Genomic DNA, 9,917 nt, shown 5'->3' with positions numbered 1-9,917 from the left:
AAGCAAGACCAGGTAAGCTGCCTATGGACCTGGAGATGGGAGTCCTGACACCCGAGGACACCTCCCCAGATGCGGACTGGGATACGGAACGGCGGCTACAGTACAAGAAGGTACAGGAGAGTGTGGAGTGGAGTCTGGCTCAAGCGAGAGAAAAGCAACCAACACGCCCCTGCTGGTCCCCTGGAACCTGGTGAGCAGGTCCTGAAGTGGAAGAGAAGGCTTCACAAGCTAGATGACCAGTGGGAGAGCGACCCGTACACAGTACTGCCATCCAACCACGACAACCCTAAAGTATGTGTAATTACCAAGGATGGAGGAGAAACCACTAGCACTGTCTCCAGAGACCACCTAAAACGATGCCCCGAGCAACTGCAGAATCCAAGTGAAGATCAAGATGACCTTGAGCCAGCAGTGGACAAGGAGCAAATGGTCAGCACCGTTCTCGGAGAGTTCCCCCGGTCCTGGACTCAGATAAACGATGCCATAGTGGTACCCATCCTACACTTCCTTCAACCTACCCAGCAGGAGCCTACAGGAGAGCAGGAAGAACAAGAAGAACAAGCAGCTCCGGAGGCAGAAGAACCCATGCCAGCAGCCCAGGAGAGTCAACCCTCTGCTGACAGTGAGCCTGCCATGCCTGCGGTAAGCCAAAGGACCCGCAGACAGCTTCCTGCCCTGCCTGTAAACCCAGCTAGTAGCTGTACCCTAAATGCTAGTGGGGAAAGCCAGGTTAGACCACCACCAGACAGTGAGTTACGCAGGTCAACCCGGAGCACTAGAGGTCAAATACCAGCTCGCTGGAGGATCTAAATGCACAGTGTATATATTTAATGTTTTATGTTTGTACCCTGGTTATTAATGATGTGTTTCCAGTTTCCCTAGATACAATGGACTGACAGGTTATGGACTGTGAATAACCAGAACTACCATGTAGATAGTTGCACTTGGTGCCCTCTTGTGAAGATGGCCACAGAAGAAAAACCTGTCCCTTGGCCTAAGAAGCCTGGAGGCTCCGCCACACAGAGGGACCAGTACAGCAAAAGGTACCTAAGGCCCGAGTCGCAAGCCATACAGGCGAAGTACACGGCCTGCTCAGGGACGTGGGCTATTACACCACGAAAGGGGGGATAGTCAGCAAGGGCAGAGAGAGAACGGTAGGCCTTCACACTCACCCTGACCAGTGGGGCTCGCCCGAATGCTCTCAGACACCCAGGCCCATTCCTACCCAGTACTCCTGTTGGGTCAATAGTAATACCTACAATAAAGACCCTGGACTGTTTGAAGCGGACTCTGAACTCTTATTACTGCGGCCTGCACTATCACCCCCAGCATTCACCTACACTGCCCTGAGGCTACACTCTTCCCGTGGTGAGTTGTCCTACCCCTGTGCTGCACACCAACATCAGCCTCAGTGGTTTGCCTTGCAGCGGCGGTCATTCCTGACCGCAATCCACGGGTGGCGTAGTCGGACATTCAAACTTAGTCCTGTTTAGTTTTGCTATCTTAGGTGTTTAGCAAGCTCAAGGTTTCTCATGACATATCATCCTATCCAAGGGCCCCTTTAAGGTGGCATGCCACTCTGCCTCTTCATTGAGGTCCAGGTCGCGCTAATCTCTGTCCCCTTAGTCTCCTTTTGGTAGCTCACCCAACAGCAGCACTGCTCACAGACACTTCTTGCTGCTACTTAAAATATACATATGTATTTGTAACTTAAACCATGTGTCTTTTAGTACCCTTTTTTAATCAATTTCTATAAATAATTGTGTAACTTTAGAAAGTCATTGCATCACTTATCGTACTTACAGTTGGGAAAAAAAGTATTTAGTCAGCCACTAATTGTGCAAGTTCTCCCACTTAAAAAGATGAGAGAGGCCTGTATTTGACATCATAGGTAGACCTCAACTATGAGAGACAAAATGAGAAAGCAAATTCTGAAAATCACATTGTCTGATTTGGAAAGAAACTGTTTTCAAATTTTGGTGGAAAATAAGTATTTGGTCAATTACAAATAAGCAAGATTTCTGTCTCTCACAGACCTGTAACTTCTTTAAGAGGCTCCTCTGTCTTCCACTCATTACCTGTAGTACTGGCACCTGTTTGAACTAGTTATCAGTATAAAAGACACCTGTCCGCAACCTCAAACAGTCACACTCCAAACTCCACTATGGTGAAGACAAAAGAGCTGTCGGAGGACACCAGAAACAAAATTGCACCAGGCTGGGAATGTTAGAACCCTCCTGTTTGCTTTTTCCCATCTTGTGTTTTGCGGTCACGAGACTTTATATTCTAGCTCCGCCCTTTTGGCTGTGCTGGACTTCTGTGTTTGACTGTTTCTCTAGCCAGGTGCTTCTATGCCTTTCTCTGTCAGTTCATTTGGTCCTTCTGGGACCTCTAGTACTTTTTTGTCTGTTTGTCTTTTTGTGTTCTGCAACAACTTCTCTGTTTAGGAGGTGTCACATTTTTGTCTCAGTCCTTAGTTCTTTTAAGGACCCCTCCCCTTATGCTATAGGTCTTCGTTCAGACTAGCCGAGGACTAAGGCGGGTCTATTCGCTAGGAACAGGCAGCTCACTACATCGTAGGGAGTCAGCTTAGTTTTACTGTAGGGACAGTTTTCCCTGGTCTTTCCTTAGTACATGTTGCAGATCATAACAAGGAAGACTGAATCTGCAATAGGCAATCAGCTTGGTGTGAAGAAATCAACTGTGGGAGCAATAATTAGAAAATGGAAGACATACAATACCACAGATAATCTCCCTCGATCTGGGGCTCCACACAAGATCTTACCCCGTGGGCTCAAAATGATCTTAAGAACGGTGAGCAAAAATCCCAGAACCACACAGGGGGACCTAGTGAATGACCTGCAGAGAGTTGGGACCAACGTTACACAGGCTGCTGTGACGCCCAGCTGCGCTTGGTATCACAGATCCTAGAAGGGTGTATTGAAGGATTCCTCCACAAGAGGCCCCTATAACCGTTCCCACATCTCCACCTTCCACCTCAGACCAGCAGAGGGAGCCCGTTAGGGATATAAAAGGGAAGGTGGAGCCAGGCAGCAGTGAGTTGTGAGTAGTGTTGAGCCACCCCCGTAGTGTTCGAGTTCGGTTCGTCGAACACCCGTATGTTCGCCGAACTGTTCATCGAACACCTTCGAACACCGTTAAAACCAATGGCAGGCAAACAAAAACACATAGAAACACATAGAAAACATGTTCAAAGGTGTCCAAAAGCTGATAAACTGCTCAGAAGACACAACAAACACATGGAGAAGTGACAAGTACATATAGTCATGCGAAAAGAAAAGCGGTGGAGGAGTAAAAGGAGGGGGAAACACAGATATAGGCATATCATGCCCTTCTAAAACCAAAAAACTGCAAAGCCGACACGGCCAATCCGTCCCTGCCCGTACGACCTCCGTGTCGCCGGGTTTGTGCCAGAGCCGCGGTGGACCCCGACGGCCAGCCCCCCTCTCCCAATACTGGTGCCTGTCCGCTGGTGGGTCGAGCGAGCCCCCCTGCGGTGGAGGCAGGTCTAAGCTTTTTAATTTAAATTGTCTCTCTAATTTGAATGAGTACACTTTAAATCCTTTTACAAGGATCTATTGGAGGGCAAGTCTCATGCCAGCAGCCGCGTAATTCCAGCTCCAGTAGCGTCCACTAAAGCAAATGCAGTTAAAAAGCTGTTATAAGGATCGAGCTTGGCGGTCCACCGCAAGGCGTCCTACTGCCAGTCCCAGCCCCTGTGCCTTGGGGTGCCTCCCCGAAGCTCTTCACTGAGTGTCCCGGGGGCCCGAACCATTTCCTTTGAAAAAATTAAGTGTCCAAACTACAGGTGGTGTAGCTTGCTTAACAGCTGGGATAATCCGCTGACTAGCAGACACTGCTACTAGGCACAAAGTATTTCCTGGGCTAGATGCAGTTAAAAATTTGTAATTAGATACTCTCGTTGGATGCTGAGAAAGCATTCCATAGAGTCTCCTGGCACGCCATATATTATTCTCTTAAAAAGCTTGGGGTAGGGGTCTAGGGGACCCTTTTATAGGCAAAATCACGGCCCTGTATCGCAATACGTCACCTAGGCTGAAGATAGATGGAACATTTTCATCACCTTTCATAATCACCAATGGGGCAAGGCAGGGATGTCCTCTGTCCCCTCTCTTATACATCCTAGTGACGGAGCACCTGCTCTCATCAATTTGCCATAACCAATATTAGGTGGATTGAGGTGGGAGGCACCGAGTACAAGTGCTCTGCATTTGCTGATGATGTCCTAGTATATATCACTCAATCACATATATCCATCCCTGCTGTTATGGCTGAAATAGATCATTTTGTTACATGGTCAAATTTTAAAATCAATGCAGCGAAGTCTGAGGCCCTCGATGTCTCCCTCCCCAAATCCATACAGGATTCCATCCAGTCCAACTTTCCCTTTGCCTGGCCCTCACAGGGTATCAAATACTTAGGAATTCCTATTCATAGAGACCTCTCCCGTCTATGTTATCTTAATTTTGGGCCCTTTATTGAACAACTCCATACAGACCACGGTTGGCAAGTTAGAACTGTAAGATTCACTACGTGAACCACTGGTGTTTTGTGGAAAAGCACATGTACACTGTGTTCCAAATTATTATGCAAAAAAGTGTTTAGGAGTGATAAGGTAAGAATCTTTTTGTTTGTCAGTTAAACTCATTGATGGTGATGTGTGTCAGGGCTCTTTATATCACTGTAATCAATTGCAGACACCTGTGCTAATTAGTTTGGCAGGTGTGTCCAATGAAAGGCAAGACTACTTAAGAAGGCTGTCCCACATTATTAAGCAGCCTACATTTTCTGCCAAAATGGGAAAGAAAAAGGATGTGTCAGCTGCTGAGAAGCAACAAATTGTGGAGTGTTTAGGTCAAGGCATGACTACAATCAACATTGCCAAGACACTTCATCCTGATCATCGCACAATGAAGAAGTATGTAGCTGATTCACAGTACACACGTGTGCGTGCTGATAAGGGAAAATTGAGGACTCTTTCCTACAGGCAATTACGTCAGGTTAAAAGACCAGCGGCAAAAAAGCCTTGTCATAGCAGCAGACAAGTTTTTGAAGCTGCTGGTGCCTCCAACGTCCCCCGAACAACAAGATGCAGGGTCCTTCAGAGGTTTGCAGCTGTGCATATGCCATCCTGTCGACCTCCTCTATCCACTTCACACAAGCAGAAACGGCTCCAGTGGGCCAAACAATACATGAAGACTGACTTCAAAACGGTTTTGTTCACCGATGAGTGCCGTGCAACACTCGATGGTCCAGATGGATGGAGTGGAGGATGGCTGGTTGATGGACACCCCATGCAAACACGGCTACGGCGCCAACAAGGGGGAGGTGGAGTAATGTTTTGGGCTGGAATCATGGGGATTGTCGGCCCCTTTAGGATCCCTGACGAGGCAAAGATGAACTCCATAATGTATGTGGTGTTTCTCAAACAGCACTTCCTGCCATGGTTCAAGAAGAAGAACCGTGTATTCCGCAGCAAGATCATTTTCATGCATGATAATGCCCGGTCTCATGCTGCCCATAACACATCTGCATCTCTGGCTGATATGGGCATAAAAGGGGACAAACTTATGGTGTGACCCCCATGCTCCCCTGATCTTAACCCCATTGAGAACCTCTGGAGCATCATCAAAAGGAGTGTCTATGATGGCGGGAGGCAGTTCACATCTAATCAACAGCTCTGGGAGGGTATTCTGTCCTCATGCAAAACAATTGAAGCAGAAACCATCCAAAACCTGATAAATTCAATGGACGAGAGAGTTCAGAAGCTCCTTTCGAACAAGGGGTCCTATGTGCAAATGTAACATCACCTAGAATAAAGTTTTGAGTTGAAAACTGTTTGATTTCAGTTTCTAATAACCTGCTAATGCTTATAATTTCAAAAATGACCATTTTTTTGTTCTCTATTAAAATGAAAAGGTTGATCGAAGAGTGTGGGGGATCTAAGTGTGTGGCAACCCAGTAGTCAGGATTATTTCGAATTCTGACAATCTGAGGATCATGTTGCAGGTAGTGCAGCGAGAAGGCACTCATGTGTCTTGCGCATCTAGGAGCTCCAAAATTATTTTCCGGGCTAGATGCAGCTAAAAATTATTATTGATTTGAAATCTGGTGGAGTTTAGTATAGATGGCCTAATAGAATCAGTACTGCTAACTGCTACAAGGCCCAAATTATTTTCCAGCCTAGATACAGATAAACATGATTAGCAATTTGAAAGCTTAAAATGGTTGGTGAAGTGATTTTAACAAATCGTCAAGCTTTTACTCTCCCCAGGATGACACAGGGGTAGAAAAGTCCTTTCGGATCCATAATTTGGTCATCTTTATGAACGTGAGTGTCTACATTATCAGTGGAGAGCTGCGTGCGCTTATCTGTCAGCACACCACCAGCAGCGCTGAACACACGTTCAGACAGAACGCTGGCTGCGGGGCATGACAAGATCTCCAAGGCGTAAGTGGCGAGCTCCGGCCATTTATCCAGATTGGAAGCCCAAAAAGAGCAAGGGTCCAGGGACACAGTCATGGCTTCAATGTTTACTTGGAGATACTCCTGTACCATCGTCTCTAGGCGCTGACTATGTGTCAGACTTCTTGTCTCCTGTGGCCTTGCAAAGCATGGGCTAAAAAAGTGGTGAAATGATTCCGCAAAATTGATGTTACCAGCAGATACTGTGTTTCTGTTACGGTTTGAGTGCTGAACACTCGAAGGTCCCACGGTTGGCAAGTTGGAACTGTGAGATTCACTACGTGCACCACTAGTGTTTTGGGGAAAAGCACATGTAAGATTCTGCAACAGTCTCTGCTGATACTCCTGCATGTGTGCATCTCTTTCTATGACAGGAATAATTTCTGCAAATTTACTTTTGTACCGGGGATCTAACAGTGTGGCAACCCAGTAGTCAGGATTATTTCTAATTCTCACAATTCGAGGTTCATGTTGCAGGTAGCGCAGCAAGAAGGCACTCATGTGTCTTGCGCATCCAGGAGCACCAAGTCCCTGTTGTGTTGGTGGCGAGGTAACAATCATGCTTCCTTCCTCTGCCCTCTCCCCCCCCAACCTCGCACAACAGAAAAGTGATCAAGGTCTCCCTCATCTGATGAGTCTTCCATCAGTTCGTCCTCCACTTCTTCCTGGGCTCCTGCACCTTCCTCACTAGTTTGGCTGCTACCATGCGCCCTGGTAAAACCATCTCCCCCATCCTCACATGCCTGCCGCCTTGGTGCTGCCGACCGTCTGGACCTTGCAGATGTTAGCCCTTCCGCATACAACTCCTCCTCCTCTACTTCCTCCACCTCCTCTTGTGCCACCACCTGACTCCGAATTCTGTTTAACATGTGCTCCAGCATGTAAATCACCGGAATAGTCATGCTGACAATGGCATAGTCAGCATTAAACATCTTGGTCGCCATTTCAAAACTGTGCAGAAGGGTGCATAGGTCCCTGATCTGAGCCCACTCCTCCAGCGTGATTTGCCCCACCTCTGGATCTGGTTGGCCCAGGCTATACGTCAGAACGTATTGCTCCAGGGCTTGTCGGTGCTGCCACAGTCGCTGCAACATGTGCAGAGTTGAATTCCACCGGGTAGGCACATCGCATTTTAGCCAGTGAAGTGGCAGGCCCAATGACTTCTGTAGAGATGTAAGTCGCTGAGCTGCGGGATGCGAATGGCAGAAGTGAGCACACAGCGACCGTGCCCTCTGCAGAAGGCCATCTAGTCCGGGATAGTGGGTTAAAATTTGCTGGACAACCAGGTTCAACACGTGAGCCATACAAGGCACGTGTGTGACATTGCCCCGGCGAAGGGCCGCACCCAGGTTTGCAGCATTGTCGCACACGGCCTACCCTGGTTGCAGGTCCAGTGGAGACAACCATTCATGAAACTGGTTCTCCAGAGCTGACCACAACTCCTCAGCTGTGTGACTCACATTTCCCAGACATTTCAAAGTAAAAACCGCCTGATGACGTTGAGCCCTGCTGCCAGCATAGTAAGGAGGTGTGCAGGATCCCTTCTGCACAGTTAGAAAGCTTGTGGCATGACCAGACAGGCTTTGGGTGCAGGTGGAGGACCGAGAGGAGGTTGAGGAGGCAGAAGCAGTGGAGGAACTTCGAGATAAAGAGGATTGACGCACAACTCGTGAGGACGGCAAGACATGGACAGCAGCCCCTTGTCTTGCTGTCACCATAGTTACCCAGTGCCCAGTCAGCGACATGTAACGCCCCTGTCCATGCCTACTCGTCCAAGTGTCTGTGGTGAAATGCACCCTGTCACACACAGAGTTTCTCAAAGAAGCGGTGATGTTGTGTGCGACATGCTGGTGGAGCGCAGGCACACCTTTCTTTAAGAAGTAGTGCCGACTGGGCATCTGGTACTGGGGCACTGCGACGGGCATAAGGTCTCGAAAATCCTCTGTGTCCACCAGGCGGAAAGGCAGCATTTCTGTAGCTAAGAGCTTGCAGATGGTGAAATTCAACCTCTTAGCTTTCTCATGGCTAGGAGGAAATGGTCTTTTACTTGTCCACATCTGAGGGATCGAGGGCTTGCTGTTGTGCTTAGACAGGGTTGAGAAGGGTGCACCCGGCAAACTGCCGGTCTGTGAGGAAGATGCAGGCGGACATGTTAGGTTGCCTTGATCCAAAGGTGGTGCTATCGATGTCGGACAGCGCTCAACACCAGCTGGTGTTTCTACCTCCAAAGAAAATGATGACCTGCCAATCACGCTGGCTGTTGTGGGTAAAGAGGTGGCAGGTCTGCGTCCCAAAACAGGTGTGACTGCTGTCCCTCCCAGTCACAGAGGATGAAGAGGCCGCGGATGCACAAGATGTGGCAGACAGTGGTTGGCCCGGCCGGTAAGGCCGCATTATAGCACAGTGAGCTTCCCACTGCAACTTATGCTTCATATCCATGTGCCGGTTCATGCATGTAGTACTCAAACTATGTATTTTTTGGCCTCTACTTAGCTTTTGCTGACAAATGGTACAGATAACACGAGTTGGGTCATCCTTATCCATCTGAAAAAATGCCCAGGCTATGCAAGGCTTAGCACCCATGCGACCTGAAGAGCCACCACGACTTGTGGTCAGAGGCAGAGTTGTGTTTGAGGATGCAGTTGTTGACGTGCTTCCAGTACTACGTCTCTGTCCAGGAAGGCGTAACCTAACCTCGTCGTCACTAGCATCCTCCTCCACCTCCTCTGCTGACCTCATCGACTGGCTGACTGTGGGTTGACAGTAAGTGGGATCTCCAACCTCGTCATCATCACCCTGTGTGTTATCACACCCGTCGTCCTCAGAGTCAACCTCTTCCTGCCCTGACCGAAAAGTCAAGTTGTCGCTCCAATCAGGTATTTGAGTCTCAACATAGTCTTCCTCATTGTCTCCACCAACAGGAGTTACTGTTTGGGAACGAGGGTCTACACTATGGTCAGAACCTTCTGCGTCTGGTCCTGGATCCGACTCAAAGATTCTGGGCATCAGTGCAGATCATTTCCTCGTCTGGATTCACAGAAGCTCTGGAGCCGACCTCTGATTCCCAGGCTATAGTATGAGTAAACAGCTGTGCAGATTCAACCATCTGTGTTACCCCATACTCAGACGGGCAGCTGGAGACTTGGGAGCTGTGAGGAAGCAAGTGCCATTGGGGTGACACCTCTGAGGACTGGAGTATTTGTGATGTTGAAGTTGATGTGGAGGAGAGCCCACTTAAAGGAGCACTTGATATCCGTTGAAGCACCTGCTGTTTTTGTGCCTCATCTGGAATTTTTAGCGATTGGCGTGGCCGTAAGAAAGGGATCTTATCACATTGTCCGCTAAAAGAAGTAGACATTTTAGTTTGGCTGGAAGATGGTCTTTATTCTGCAGATGTTACTGTTGCTTT

Source organism: Phyllobates terribilis, unplaced genomic scaffold (assembly GCF_046119375.1).
Source record: "Phyllobates terribilis strain yellow unplaced genomic scaffold, ASM4611937v1 Scaffold_297__1_contigs__length_2349677, whole genome shotgun sequence".
NCBI classification, from domain to species: Eukaryota; Metazoa; Chordata; class Amphibia; order Anura; family Dendrobatidae; genus Phyllobates; species Phyllobates terribilis.
The sequence above is the reverse complement of the archived record's forward strand: the minus strand, read 5'-3'. Positions refer to the sequence as shown.